A 15,706-nucleotide genomic window follows, 5' to 3' on the forward strand; every position below is an offset into this window, starting at 1 on the left:
CTTGCTAACTCTTGTCCAGTTGTTATAATACATATTATATTTGGAGGGCATTGAATCTTAAATCAATGCAACAATTTGGGAAAGCCATAAAAGCTATTTGTGCTTGATTTTTCTCTTCTGGCATATCAGGTAATAGTTGTAGAAACATTTAAATGGTTTATTCCTGTTCTGATTTTATTTCTACTCTTATCTTTTTTTTTTTTTCAAAGAAAAATATCCTCTCTTCTCCTTTCTGCCTGTTCTTTCCTTTAAGGCCAAGTTTTGATCCATAACCCCTCAAAGTAATCTTTGTAGACTAACACTCATATGGATCCCCTCCATACACCATCTCTTAACACTTTTGAAATGGTGATTTGGACCACGTAATTACCAGCATATTATGATTGTATCTCATTGAGGGGTGTGATACTAGGATTGATCACAAGACCTTCTCACTGAATCTTCAGTCCCTTTAAATTTTTTAAAGTTTTGAAACAGAACTTGCTGTTCTGTTCTGTATTGCCCAAGGTGGGCTCTAATTTTCTTCCTGCCTTAGTCTTCCAGAGTGCTGGGATTACACTCTGGTTCTCTTTAATTGCTGAATAGCTATTGAATATGTATGTGCTTTATCTCTCCAGCAAGACCGTAAGTGCTCTTCACAGAAACCATGGCTTACATATCTTTACCATTTCCTGGAGTGTTTTTCTGTTGATTAGCTGATGAAGGAATAACCTAGAGGAAATACGTTGTAGATAGAGCCTGGGCTTGGTGTCTGGAAGCCTGAACTCTTTCCTCTGATCCCTGGTATACTGGAGCAAAATGTCATTCTTTGTATGGAGAAGCTCCTGGTACTTGATAGAAGCCTCGGTACAGACATCATATAATTCACTGCCCAAACGGGGACAGTTTTGCGAGTGAGAGGGAGTCACTATTAATAATTTTTCAGGGACAACAGGTGTAAACCAGGACTTTCCCTGACAAGCTGGGACATATGATCACCTTATGTTATAGATCACCTTGAGTGCTTGAGAGAAATTTGCACAGCTGCTCTCAAGATATCAGTGTTTTAAACAAACAAATAGAAAAAATTTATCATCCTTCCAAAGTTTCCATCCCCCAGTTTAACTTCACAGGTAATAAAATTCTTAGTTTTTCCAGAAATTCTTGTTTTCTCAGTTACTTTCATGGCTTTAAATGTTTGTTCTAACTGAAGTTTAAGTAGATTATAGATTTGAGGATTCGGACTGCTGAGTGATGAGTGTCTTTATTTTCTATATCAATCCACTGTCAGTCCCACGGAGAAACAGAAGCCTCAGTTTCCAGAGTTCTGAGCCTTCTTTACCTGGGTGTATTTTGGAGCACACGGATCTTACTCTGGTGTACCAGGTGCGAGATAAAGGCTTGTGAGTGACCCACAAGAATTATGTCCTCGTAATCATAATCATAGTATATTTGGTGCATTAACGTAGTAAAGTGAGGCAAGTCTTCAACTAGATGTATTTTAGAAAGCCTTCTTGTTCCCAGCTCGCTCATCTCTGCAGTGCCTGCCAGAGTGCTTTGTTCATAGTAAGCACATAATGAATGCTTGTTAGCTTTACATTCTGAGGCACACGTGGAAGCCAATGGTGGCTGGTAAATTCATAATCTATGCTAGTCACTGCCTTTTAGCTTACACGCACCTGCCTTAGGCATGGTGTTGGAATGCAAAGGAAAATAGAGTAGCGGTGCCTTCCACAAGTTTACGAAGCAGAGGGAGCCTTTGAGCAGGAAACAACTAAAACTGAGAAAGTTCAGAAGAAGGAACAACTGATTTTGACTGAAGAGGGTTAGGTGGCCCTTCAGCTAAGTGTGAAAGGGAGGATTTTTTTTTAATGAGACAGAGACATGAGAAATTCACACAGAGAGAAGGAATATCATAAACAAAACCCAGGAAGAGTGAAATTGCATGTTGTATTTGGAAACATAGGAGTCCTGTTTGGAAAATAAGACTAGGTGATAGGGTGGGGAATTCAATGTGGAATGAAAAAACTCAGCAAATATATTATGTAGACAAGGGTATTACATAAAAGTTTAGATGTACAGTGATCCAAACAACTTCTGCTTTAGAATAACTTAGTTGTAGAAGGACTTGAAGCAAGAAGATTAGATCTGTTTGCCTTTCAGAAGAGATTAAAAAGTTAAGGGAATAGAAAGGAGTAGCCCGGTTTAGAGTTACAGTTGATTGGACAGAGGTATCACACAGAGAAGATTCAAACCACAGTGCCAAAGGAGTGAATGGAGGTTGATTAAGTCAGTGGTGATGCCATAGAAGACACAGAAGAGCCAAATGATATCAGAAGAGATTTCTAGGGAAGCCCATGAAGAGGTAATGTGAAATTCTACATGAAAGACTAGTAGCAGCTGGTTCAGGCAGAGAAAAGGTAAATTTTGAGTTAGAAGAGAGAGAATTTGGTTGGTGAGGAGTCCATGCTGATACGATATACATAGCAGCAGTGAAGGCTTAAAGACAGAAGCATGCAGACCAGAGAGAGAGAGAGAGAGAGAGAGAGAGAGAGAGAGAGAGAGAGAGAGAGACATGGAGAGGATATTAGAGGTGTTTTCTAATGTGGAAGAAAGTCCTGGGTGGACTAGGAGGGTAACGTGGAGGAAGATGTTGCTTACTTTCTGAACAACCTATCCTAAAACTTCTCAGGAGAATTCTATTTCTTTGTAAAAACCAGATCAGTTTCTCCTAATGTTTTCCTGATCATTTGGAATAATAGCATAATGCTTTTTTTGTATTTAGAAATTAAGTCACACTTAAAGCACTTCAGCATCACTCTCAACCAATTCTTTCATTGGAAGTAAAATTCAATACTTGTCTCATAAAATACCTTTCAGTGAGTCTCTTTGTCTCAGTCTTTGATTATTTGGTAAACATTTTAGTTTCATGATTACATGGTATTTAGATGGCAATGCTTGAATTGCATTGCTGAAATTGTTTGCCTTCAGTTGCATTACATCAGCTTCGGGAATGTTAGAAAGCATAAGCAGAGTTTATTTAGTAAACTACCTCAGTTGGAACATGTGTGAGAGAAAAGAATAAGAACTAGCTGGTTGTGGGCATGCTGTCTTATCTTGAATCAAAGCTCTGAGGCCATGATAGTCTTGAAGATACCTTCTACCACTTTCTCCTGTAGAGTGCCACTGTCCTCTCTCCAAGCGCTTCAAAGAAATGAGAATTCTCAGAATGTGCAGGCGGTTAGAAAAAAACAAACCACAGTTGAACAGAAACTTTAAAATTAATTTTTCCTAGTCTTGATAATAAACTGATTATGTTTGCTCTAGGATAAAATGAACCAATCCAGCAGCTACCTAAGAATATTTTTATTTGTTCTCCAACTCTCATTGTTTTGTCTGAGGCTGTGCTTTTCAGTGATGCATGTTTTTTGCCTGGACTGAACATCTTAGGTCATCTGCCTGTATTTTACCTTGCATAGTTTTTTACTTATTTTTGTCTTTTCCCTTGGATCTTGTGCCTTTCTTCAATATGCATTCCAAAGCCTTGATATTGAAAATGGGCCAGTCTTTAAAATTACAGTTCTCTGTAATTTTTGGTCCAATTAGTATGTTTTTACAAACATCCATATCAGCTTCATAAAGGACCACTGAGACTTACTTGTTCTTTTGTGATATTTTGTGCATTCATTCTTTTTATATTAATACAATTAAGGCCTTTTAGATCTCCTTCTGTTTCCACTGTTTCTTCTTCATTTAGGGTCCTTATCCACTTACACTGACAGCAGTGCTTCAGAAACTGAGGGGTCCTGTACACCTATAATCTAAAACATTAGTTTGATGATTATCTGCTCCTTTTAAAAACATTCACTGCATTATTTTTCATATAAAACTTTCATGTTGGTTATAAGACCAAGGTAAGGTTTTTGTAGAAAATAAGGAAAAACAAGAAGAAGAGAAAAAAAAAACCCATTCATTTGTCTACACCAAACAAGCAAAATATATACAACCCCACTGCTGATACACTGACACATTCCATACAAGTGCTTTTTCTCCCTGTCTTTGCCAGACCTTTAGAATATTCTAGTTAATCTGCTTCTGTCTTGATCCTACAACCTCATCTACCTGCTTGCTTCTGCTCTCGGCACCTGGATTGCCCTGTGTAGGACTCTACATATTTCTCCCTACTCAATGAATTTTTTTCTGATTACACAAATAATGCATGTACTTGTAAATATTTGAAAAGTATGTACAAGAATAAAATAAAAATTATATTTGAAAAAAATATTACTACCATAAAACTGTTGACATTTTGCTGACCATCCTGTCACCATTTGTGCACATATGCATACATAATCGCGTACACATGATTTCCCATGAGATCACGACACCATAGGGTTCTTCTGTTTGGTTCCCTGTTTTATTCTGCAGTTGTGTCATTGCTTTAGTTGTCCTGATCCCCTTACTCAGGTTGCCAGTGTTAGCACCCTTGTATGTAGCTTTCCACACACAGAATTAGAACTGATAATGAGTAACTATAAAAATAATAATAATAATAACAAAGGCAGAAAAACTGGAAAAACAAACTAGGCAGTTAAATGAAAAGCTTAATTATATCGTACAAATCAGTAATAAAAACATTGGAACTCTACACTCCTAATCAAATTACATTTTTAAAAACTCACAAATATGGACATATAAGGGGTTAATGACTGTAAGAACTGTTAAGCCTCCCTAATAAACAAATACAGACTCAACACAACAAGGTAGGAATTTTTGGTCTTTCTACTAGAAAATATTTAAAAAATAATACCAAATATAGCATGATTTATTGAATGAGTCTACTACAGTTTTGTAATACACATCTCTGTGGTCAGAATTTATTTTTAAATCCTTATAACTATTTCCAGACTGTTCTAACTGGCATAGCAGTTTATATTTTTCTGCCAGCAGCATATGAAATCACCTCTCTTTGCATCCTGCCAAGGAGCAAACATTTAAATTGCAGGAAAGAATGTGATATCTTGTCCCTTTGATATCCAGAGCATCAAGATAAATCTGGAACCATGTGGAGACCCTTCCAATAACACATATCAGATACTTCATTAAGAGAATGTTGTGGTTTACTGGAGTTGGGTTCTAGGGTAGTGTTATTTATAGAAATGTGCTCTAGGGCCTGAAGTGTAATTTTATTTTTAGGGTGATTTTTTTATAACCTGACATTATTTGGTAAGTGTGGCAGCTAGAAATGCCCCTCTTGGCTTTAATTTGCTTCTTTATAGTTTCTGTCAAAAGCTGAAAAGGTAAAACACATCACACATAACTTTTAAACGTTTAAGTCCACCTTGAAAATACCCACATGGATGGATATCAAGGTTAGATCCAACTCAGAGTTCTTATGAACATTGTTTATATTTTCAAAGCTTTTAAAATAACTTCATATGTAACTCTGGAAGCAGGTGGAAGGGCTAGATTTTATGACCATCTCCTGAGCTTTGAGGGGGATTTTTGTCTCCCCTCCTCCACCATTTCCTCCTCACTGCCTCTCTTCCTTCGAATCCTGTTCTGTCCGATGCTTTCTGTGTTCATCTTGGCAGCCTATATCTGCACCTGCTTTTGTTATTCTCACTCTCTGTTCCCTTCCATTCCTTTTCTCCCGTGTTTCTCAGCTTTCCCTCAAAGAGCCTTGACTTTTGCAGCCACCACTGCATTGAGATGATTACATTTTTTCAGCCAAATAGTTCATTTCTTACCAGATTTGAGATGCAATTTCATGGCCATTGTCTTGTCTCAGTTATTTCAGTCCCTACTTTGTCTATTGATAGGTTTTCTACTCAACAGAAATTCTTATTCCAGTCCCCCTTTAATTTTTAAAATTTGATGCATTTGAAGACGTTGAGGTCCCTGAGGGGCTGTGACTTCCTTGTACTTTGAGGTAGGCCACAAAGATTTTGTCACTGAAAGCACTCTAATCAGCGTGTTCTGTGAAAGATGTTGACACAGTATCCCAGTGAATGAGAGCCTCTGGATTACAGTGGGGTCCTAGAGCCATGAGAGCAGCAAAAGGGATGCCTGGAATGCCATTCCATCATGCTCAGTGTCAGACAAAGTCACGAGTAGGATGCTGGTCCTAACTCATTCTGAGTTAGGTCATATTAGTGGATTAGGTACAGCCTCCACATCATTTTGATACAGAGAGAGAAAGAGACAGAAAGGGAGAGAGAGAGGTTTGATGTGTTGAACCTATGTAAACGCAGTAGCTCTGTGGTTTGTCTTTTACTGAGAACTGCCATTTTTTCTTCCTTTTCTAAGAAAATGCTAATTTCCTAGTCTTTCTTGTGACTTCATCAGCAATGAAGGGTGTTGTATGAGAACCTGCTGGTGATAATAAAGATCAAACAAAAACCCAACTCAAGCGATTTGAACACATCATATTGACTAAAATAGCATTAACCTTGTAATGCTGTTGTGTGGCATTTGAATATTAGTCAAGAAAAGCACCTAAGTGGTTGAAGCTGGCTGCAAATGTGAGATTTGCCTGGTTTGTTGTTTTATAGTTTTACATACATTTTTATTTGAGAATCTGAAGCCAATCTTGTGATTTGGGGAAGCATAATAGCACACAGAGCCAGCATTGATCTTCTGCTTGCTTTTCGTCTGCACTGCTTGTTCATATGACTTTGGGCTTCGGCACCTAGACCTAACCAAGAACAAGGTAAAAATTTGGGGCAGGGATATTAATAAAGTTGGATTATCTCTGTGTTCTTTCTCTCATATGCCTTTCCTATAGTCTTTCTCCTCCTTTTTCATCCTCATGTAAAAATAACAACTTTTATTTGTAATTCTGACCTAAGCTACCTAGTTCCATTTGTGGCTTGTGGCTACTTTTACTAGGAGAGTCACTCAAGCTTTGGTTTTCTGTTCTCTAAAATGGGACACCCAACTTATCATATGACTGTTGAAAATATCATACCTGTTTTCCTTTACTCCCCCTCCCCTTTTTTGGAGAAACTCAGAATGTTTAAAACATCTAAATGGATTATTTTTAGGGCTTGATATAAGATAATTAGAAATGTCGTATTCTACTACCATAACTAACCCTCATAGAGTAAAAAAGGAGTCACGTGATTACACTTCTGATAAAACTTGGTTGCATTTTGACACAACTTGTGCAAGGACCAGAACAATTATAGATGGAATGCTCCCTGGTCCTCATGCTTGACCTGGTAGTGTTGTTGAGGTACCTTTGCATGGTGTGGATGGAAGTATTAGCAAATGTGTCACTAGCTGTGTTGAGCCAGATTGCAGTGGGCTAGAACAAAGCCAAATGTCATGCTCTTTGATATAGTGAAGAAAATGAACTGCATATATTATTATCAAGGGCCTCCATCATTTTACATGTTGGAAAGACTAGATTAAGGCCAGACTCCTCTCCCACCAGTATAAAATGTAGAAAATAAGGGATTACTATCCAAAGTACACTGCTTCAGAAAGAGGAATCTGGTCGTATTTCAAAGGTGAAGATTTTTAAAAATCTAGATGATTAAAACTAGGAATAAACAGTGCCACACAAAGACTTACGGGCTCAGAACACAGAAGAAGAAGAAGATAGACCAACCTGTCCTGAGTGACAGTTTGCTGCAAGTTTTGGAAAAGTGCGAGGAAAGGATAAATGAACAGATCGGGGGCAGAAATTGAGAACAGAGCCGTGTTTGAGGTTAAGGCCTGATTCTTGGCACTAGGTGGAATGCAGTAGCGAGGAGGACTGCAGTCAGCAGTGAGTCAGAGCACAATCAGATCACAAGTGAGAACAGAGAACGTGGGTTACAGCACTGCAAGAAGCTGAGTGCTCATAGCAGAGCCAAGTACTGAACACAGACTTACGGTTGAGAATGGAAAGAAAATTAAGACACCTAGACCACTGTACAAGGGGCAGGAGAAAAAACAGGAAGAACAGCAGAAGGCTTATGGGTAAGATAAGCTCATGATAAACATATGATTGAGCTAAGCATTATCTTTTAATCCAGTCTTTTATTAAACAGAAGTTCAGTTTCAGTTTCATTCATAAAAGCAATATAGATTCAAAGTATCTAATTGCTCATGAAATTGTGGAGGAAAACCCATTGCTGATTAGAATACTACAAATTTAGGAAGTTTCAACAAAATATACTTAGAAAGTATGACACAGAAATGAAATTTTAAGCCAATCATAAGATAGTAAAAACTCAGAAGTAATTTTCCATTCACTATTTTGCAAAGAAAAAAGGTAATTAATTCTCCCTTGGGCCTGAAGTCCACGTTATCCTCTTCACCAAAACTGTAACCATAGGGTGAGCTCTGCTGTCTGTCTTTCAAGGATATTGGTACATTTGCTTTCCATCCCTGTACACCATTGGAATACTCCAAGCTCTCCCAGCACTTCCCAGTCTTCTTTTACTGCCTAAAAGTATACTTAGGGCTTCCCGATCATAGGGAAACAGTGGTCTTAATCTCTGTGGCTCCTTTAGTTTGCCATTTTCTCTCCTCCCCATATTTCCAAGCGTCTTCAAGCCAGATTGTTTCTTTCTTAGTCCATGTCTTACTGACTCACCAGTCCTCTGGCTACCACTATCCACCATTCTAGGGATCTTCTATATTCTGCATTCCAATGAAACAGTTCTCCAGAAAGAGAATTATGTGTGAATTTTCTCAGATACTCAGAGGCATGTTGCTTTACTTTTCTGCAGGAGTTGAAACCAGGGGAAACATTATTCTTTAAATGCTTGACCTTCTTGCATCTGTTTTGTAAGCCTCATTCTTTAACTCTGGTAACCAGCCCATCTCTGTCCAACATACTAGCTTTTCTTTCTTCTCCTACTCAGGGAAATTCATTATTTTCCCCAAGCCCAAGACATTTTATTTCTTCTTAATGTTTTCAGCTTTCCCTGTAATCCTCTCCCTGTAATCCTTCCAGACCCAATATCTTCAGACCAGACATTTCTCCTGGGCGCATCCTGTATGTCCAACTCTCTCTGTTGGTCACACCCAGTTGGACAACCCAGGACCATGTCAAACCAAGCTCTGTCTCTTTTCTCCTTCAAACTAACTGGTCCCTCCTCCTGATGTTGCCAGTCTGAGGATCACCTGATAATGGGGACTCCTCATCTGAGTTCCCTTCGTCTCAGTCATCTATGGTTTCATCTTGTCACCTTCTTCCCTTCCAAACATTTATATTTCATCTCCTCCATTTGTAATTTGCCCTCATGATGTTCCTATGAGTGCAATCTGTAGTCTAAATTCCCAATTATCCTGTATAAGCCAAAGACTTAGGTCAAGTGAAAAGTCTAACTTGAATCATCAAAAACAGAAGACAGTCCAAGAATCCTCATCAGTTCCTAAATCTAGGGCAGTCTACAAGCATGGGATCCCTTGAATGAATGGCAACGGTCACCTTGAGGAAGGATCTCACTATACTACCAAAGATTTCTACTGTCTCTCTTTCTCCCAGCTTTCACCAAAGAGATCTAAAGCTTTGTACCAGTGTGGTTATATACTTGTAAAAAGGAAATATTCAGACATTTTGGGAGTCCTGAATACTAGACCTGAACCAACACTAATTCTGGGAAACTCAAAATATCATGTGGCCTACTCAGGACAACGGGATAGTCAAGTGGTCACTAGAATTTTGGTTCCATTTTTATGTCCATTCTCATAATCTGCAGTGACCTCCTGCACATAATTCTGTCCTAAGTATCTCTACAACACTGCCATTTTCTGGCTCACAGCCTCTACTATGTCCTTTTGCCAGCAAAAAGCCATCCTTTTTTGTCCCAGTGGTTAAGATTCTCCTCAAAGCATCATGCCCCTCTTTCCAGTCCTCTTGGCTGTAAATTCTCAACCCAGTACGCTGTCTTCCACATCTTCCAGAAAGGCCATCTCTTAAACCTGACTCCTTTGCCCTTGCTCATTTCTGCCTTTATTGCCATTGTTTCCTGTGCCCGATTTTTTTTTTTTTTTTTTTTTTGGCTCCCTCCTGGATTTGCATGGTGCCTGTTTTTAGCACAAAAATGCCATGTTTCCTTATAAACTCTTTTTTTCTTTACTTTTGCTTCTAACAGCCAGGAAAATGAGCAAACACGTGAGGATGGATTAATTCACCAGTGTTGAAGAAGGGAGGGTCTTTCACCAACTGATTTGTTAACAATCTTCATAAGCAAAAGATTGCCTTGTTTATACCTGTTGGTCAGATTTGGCATTTCTTAAATCTGCTTAAGGTGAAATGAGTGTTTTGTGTTTCAGAAAATCATATGGGAGGCATAGAAATACGAAATGTTCGCTTTGTTTAATGTGCAAGTGTATTCCACAACAGGTGGCCTCTCCACTTCCACAAATAAAGCAAAAGTGGTTGACTCAAACTATCAGAGAAGAAGGAATAGATGTCCAGGTGGTAGGACCAGGAGCAGATGGGGAATATTTACTTAGTGCTTCATTTCTTCTTGTTAGATATCTGTACCTCTAATCAAGTACCTTCTTTTAAATGTTAAATAAACTTTCAGTGTCTTTGAATAGACTTTTTAAAACACAGGATATTTCTCTGCCAGTTTTTCCTTTTTGTAATGTCAAGGGCAGAATAACTACACAGTACCAATGGAATCTGTTCTAGCCCAATATTCCAAGTTTCCTTTCAGACGTTGTGAAGTTTCCAAATTTCAGAGTCAAAATAAAAATAACACCAAAATTAGACTAAAAATATAAATTCCAGGGATTGTTTTTTCATGTCAAAGGAGGTCGTGTCATCCCTAGCAGTCTGTACACACCCAGAACAGTCAAGGCAGACCTTCCAAGTACCAAGTTACTCAGGAGGCTGAGGCAGTAGGATTGTAGGTTTAAGAATAACTTGAACACCCTAGCAAGACCCTGTCTCAAAATAAAATATAAAAAGTCCTGTGGCTGTAGTTCGGTAATAGAACACGTGCCTAGCATGTACAAACCCTTGGCTTTAGTCCCTAGTACTGAATTTAAACAAAGAAACAAAAACAAAACCTTCCAGGTGCACCGGGTCACACTCCACAGTCCTGTGCACCAGGAAGTCCTGAAAGCTCTGTGCTGCTTTGGATCTTCAGGCAGTGTTCTGTCCCCTCCACAGTGTCAGCCCTTGGCCATCTTGGAATTCTTCTTTGACATATGCATCATGGTTGTGTCACTAGTTTTCTTTCTGTTGCTCTGACTACTACATTTTCATTTCCTTCAGTAAACATTTATGAAGCTTAGGGAGAGAGCACTAAGAGATATCTCCGGAGACAACTGTGAATGCACATCCTCAACTTCCACTCTTGTTCTGAATATCTTTGGTGTATCTTTAAAAACAGAACAGTTTCCTGTCTCTCTGGCTGTTGCCCTTGGCTGGTACCTTATGTTGTGGTAATCCAGACCTGGTACCCTTGACGGTGCTGTCCAGGGTGCACAAGGGTTACGACAGCTTGTGTACTGGCTGAGCCAGTAGGGAAAGAGCCAAGCAAGTGACCTGCACTTCCTCCTCAAGGAGGTTAAACTTTGATGGAGGTCAGACATAGAGACAAAGAACTCTAATAGATGAGTAGAAAGAGAGCAACTTCAAAGGAAGTGAAGATTTCCAGTGAGAGTTGTTAAACCCGTGAAAAGGGTTACGGAGAAAGCTGTGGTCTCCCTTTTCCTCGAAATGCTACCTATAACAGACAAACTACCTGCAGCAGCTAGAGTTGACTACTTGGAGGCTTGAGAATGATTTGGGAGCCTCCTGGCTCTGCTCCGCTGGGCCACTTACCTGGACCATCCAGTTGGCCTCCTAGGATGGCCGTGTATTTCAGCCTTCAAAAGTAAAATTAGTTATGCTGATATGACAAAAGACATTTCTTTTTTTCTTTTTCTAAACTCTATATTGTTAAATGTTCTTGTTACTAGAGGAGGTTGTTTTACATTTCACCTTTCGTAGCATTCAAATGTAGCTTTTGTAAATTTACCTCTTTCTAGAAGTTTAGAGTAAATTAATGATACAAGAAAACCCTAAATCACAACAAATGTTAACCTTTTTTTCTAAAAGATGATGCATATAGTATCGTGTACCAATCAATATAAGAAGTTACACTGTTAAAGATTTTACTGGACTCATCAGCATTGAATGAACACTTTCAGTGATGTCAAGAGTGTTTTTATTTATTTATTTTTAGCAAACATATGCTGGGCATTTGCTCTGCCCTGCACTGAGCTTGCCAGTTGCTGTGAGCACTGCTTTTTTTCATTAGTACATGTTTGTAGTACATAATGTTTACATTCCTTGTGTGGAGTTGGTACACGTATGTAACACATCTTAATTCCTTTTTTATACCCTTTCCCTCCAGTCTCTCTCCACTCTCTCTATCTCTTGATCCCCTTTCCATTTGAGAAAGATCATCTCCATTCTTTCTATTATTTATCTTTTATCTTGCCTTTATCTATAGTTTGGGTTTCTCATATAAGAGAAACCATGTGATATTTAAGCTTATGTGTCTGATTTCTTTCACTTAATAGTATGGTCTCAGGATGCATTCATTTTCCTACAAATGACTCAAGTTTATCCTATCTATGACAGACTAATACTCCATGTTGTGTACATACATTTTTTCCCATCTGTCCATCTGTTGATGGACATATGGCCACTTTCAAGATTTAGCTGTTATAAATTGTGCTGCTGTAAACGTAAGTACACATGTATCCCTGCAATATGATGTCTTTAACTGCTTTAGGAACACCACCTAGAAGGGGAATAGCTGGTCAAATGGAATTTCTACTTTTACTTTTTTCAGGAATCTCCATACTGATTTCCATAGTGGTTGTACTAATTTACATTCCCACCAACAGTGTGTAAGAGTTCCTTTCTCCCCACATCCTCACTAGCATTGGTAATTATTTGATTTCTTGATTATGACCATTCTTTTCAGGATAAGATGGAATCTCTTGAGTTGTTTTAATTTGTATTTCTTTAATGGTCAGCAGTGTTGAACACATCTTCATGTATTTATTGGCTGTCTGTACTTGGTTTTCTGTAAAATTTCACTTGTCCATTTTTTGATTGGGATACAATGAAAAGATTATTCTGGATTAAAAGAAAGCCACTTGTGAAGGATGGCTTCATGGTAAAATTATAATCATCATTTCAAGCTTTGATTTAAAGACTATTATATTGCCCCTGTTTTTCAATAATAATTTAAAAATATCTCTGAGTATATTATCTATTCTTATTTTTCATATACTGAAAACAATTTAGATATTTAGAAAAGGGAGTCTCAGTCCCAACCCATCCCCATCTACCCAATTCAAGCAAGCCTGCCTAACTCATTACTACTTCCTCCTTTGATACAGATAACTGTGTTTATAAATTTATCAACTGTGGGTCCAGTGTCCCCTCATGCAAAATTAAAAATATATATTTAAAATTTTTCCATCTTTCTTATACAAAGAGCCACAAACTGTTTGTCACATGGATTGTTAATTCTGTACTATATCTTGAGCTTTGGCCTTTCTTCATACTATATTTTCCTTGTTTTGGAAATATCATGGAGCACCAGTTATCTATTGCAGCCTAATGAGCTACCCTATAACACAGTGGCTTAAAACAACCAACATTTTTTATTGGTCATAATTCTTTGGGTCAGTTACTTGGACTGCGGTCATCTGGGTGGTTTTCTTGCTAGTGTTCCTGAATTTACTTACATGGGTGGTCACTGGGGCCGGATGGTCTCATATTACCTTACTGTCAGCTTGGTGATATTCTCTGACCCCTAGCTTCAGTATGGTCTTCCATCAGGCTAGATTGACCTACTATACGGTGATGAAAGTCCAGAGGAAAAAAAAGGCTTATTGGCCAGGGTGGGTGTACTGACTAAGCTTTGGCTTGCATCACATTTACTACATCACATTGATGTCATTGTGATATAATTTACCTATTCATAGGTACCTGGTTATTTCCAATCTTTTGATATTACAAATAATGTGCCAGTAGATATACCAATATCTACTTGTTCATAACTCAGTTCATATGAAAGCAGGATGAATTACCAGAAGTGGATTACTGAGTCAATGGGCTAATACTTTCTAAATTATCTATTTCTGTGGTGCTGTTTCTGTGGTTTTTTTAAGCTTGTGTTTTGTGTTACTTATTTAGGAGTTTTGAAAGTGAAAAAAGTTCAGATATGAAATTCATATAAAACAAGTTAATTAGAAATTCATCTTTGAAATAAAGAAGATAGAAAACTAGGTAGAAATTCAGTAACTTTGAATAAAGTGACATACATATATTACTTGAATAATTATAACTGTCTTTTATTGCTATCATGTTCACATCAAAGAACTATTTCATTTGCTTAAATGTCTCACTAATTCTTAGAACATTTAATGAGTTAAAAGTATAATTGGCTCCATTGTGTGTGTGTGTGTGTGTGTGTGTGTGTGTGTGTGTGTATTTAAAGAATTACATGACTTGCCCCAAGTAGCAGGTTCTATCCAGGAAGTATATCCAGCTCTTTGACAACAAACTTGACCTCTTTCCATAAACCACATCTCATTAGTAGGGATTTGTGTCTTATATCTAGCTTAGCTTCATATGACATAAATTTGTTCAACTTGCTAATTCCCACACTGATATATCTCAGTTGCATGTGTTATTTTCTCAGGAGGATATCTTTTTAAACATATAAGTAGTTTATTTCTAATTTCTAAGTACTGGATAAGAAAACATCCCTACAGTTTTCTCTTGTTTTGCACATGACCTTGTTGTCCAAGTTGAGCACTCTGTCTCCTGATCTTAGTCAGCAGTAAATCTTGACAGAGGAATTCTCTTTAAGCTCATGTGCTCACTTCGGCCTTCAGGAAGGAGGAGTTGTTTTTAAATAAAACCTCGTCTTGGCCCTCCTGCAGTGGATGTGGAAAGTAGACTGTTTTCTTTATTTTAAATTCACACTCAGACATGTTCATAGGGCCTTGGTCATAGGGAAATGGGCCCCACATAGAAACTATCCACTTTCCTGAAGCGTGATTGATTAGCAAAGCTGTTCTGCTCAAAGGCAGCCTGTTTTCCTGAGCTGGGATGTTGACAGGTCCGACATGCACAAATTTTAAAACAGGTCACCAGTTCCTCCACTGAGGCTCTGGGCCAAGATGCTTGTTCTTGAGGGAAGAGGGAGGAGAAAGGATCCACAGCAGGGAACAGGAGAAGCTATAGGGATCAGCAATCATCCTATATTGTCAAATTCCTGAAAAATGGCAGCCCAAGCCAATATGGTCCCTGGTGCACAAGCTCCCGCTGGTGTTAGGTGCCAAACACACACACACACACACACACACACACACACACACACACACACCATGACTACAGGAAAAGTATGAAGAGAAGTAAATTTAGCGATATGTAGCCAGAGCTTGTGCAAATAGGTGTGAGCCTCATTTGACTGAGAATCTCTAAATATCAAAGACAGGCATAAACTTAAAGGAAGAAATCTGATACCTAATCAAAGTAGCCTATGATGGAAGTTTGGAAATACAGCCAAGCAGTGACACCATAAACACGATGAGGTACAGATCATGTCTTTGCATGTTTGACTGCCTTGTGGCATCTAGCAGAGTGTCTTTTACAGAGTAGAACCTAAGTAAATATTTAGTCACAAAATGTTAGGGCTGAAAGTAACTGTAGAAACTATTCTTTCAGGCCTTACCATTTTGGACATAAGTCAACTGAGCT

General features: G+C 38.3%; 1 protein-coding gene across 1 annotated transcript in view; it reads left to right on the forward strand.

The window, feature by feature from the left end:
- The window catches only part of Bcl2 (BCL2 apoptosis regulator), a 170,971-nt gene that overhangs the window by 83,903 nt on the left and 71,362 nt on the right, over positions 1–15,706 (forward strand). The gene's annotated exons all lie outside the window — the stretch shown is intronic.

This window comes from Cavia porcellus, unplaced genomic scaffold, assembly GCF_034190915.1.
Source record: "Cavia porcellus strain 051 isolate PalLab524CR breed Dunkin Hartley unplaced genomic scaffold, mCavPor4.1 scaffold_20, whole genome shotgun sequence".
NCBI lineage: Eukaryota > Metazoa > Chordata > Mammalia > Rodentia > Caviidae > Cavia > Cavia porcellus.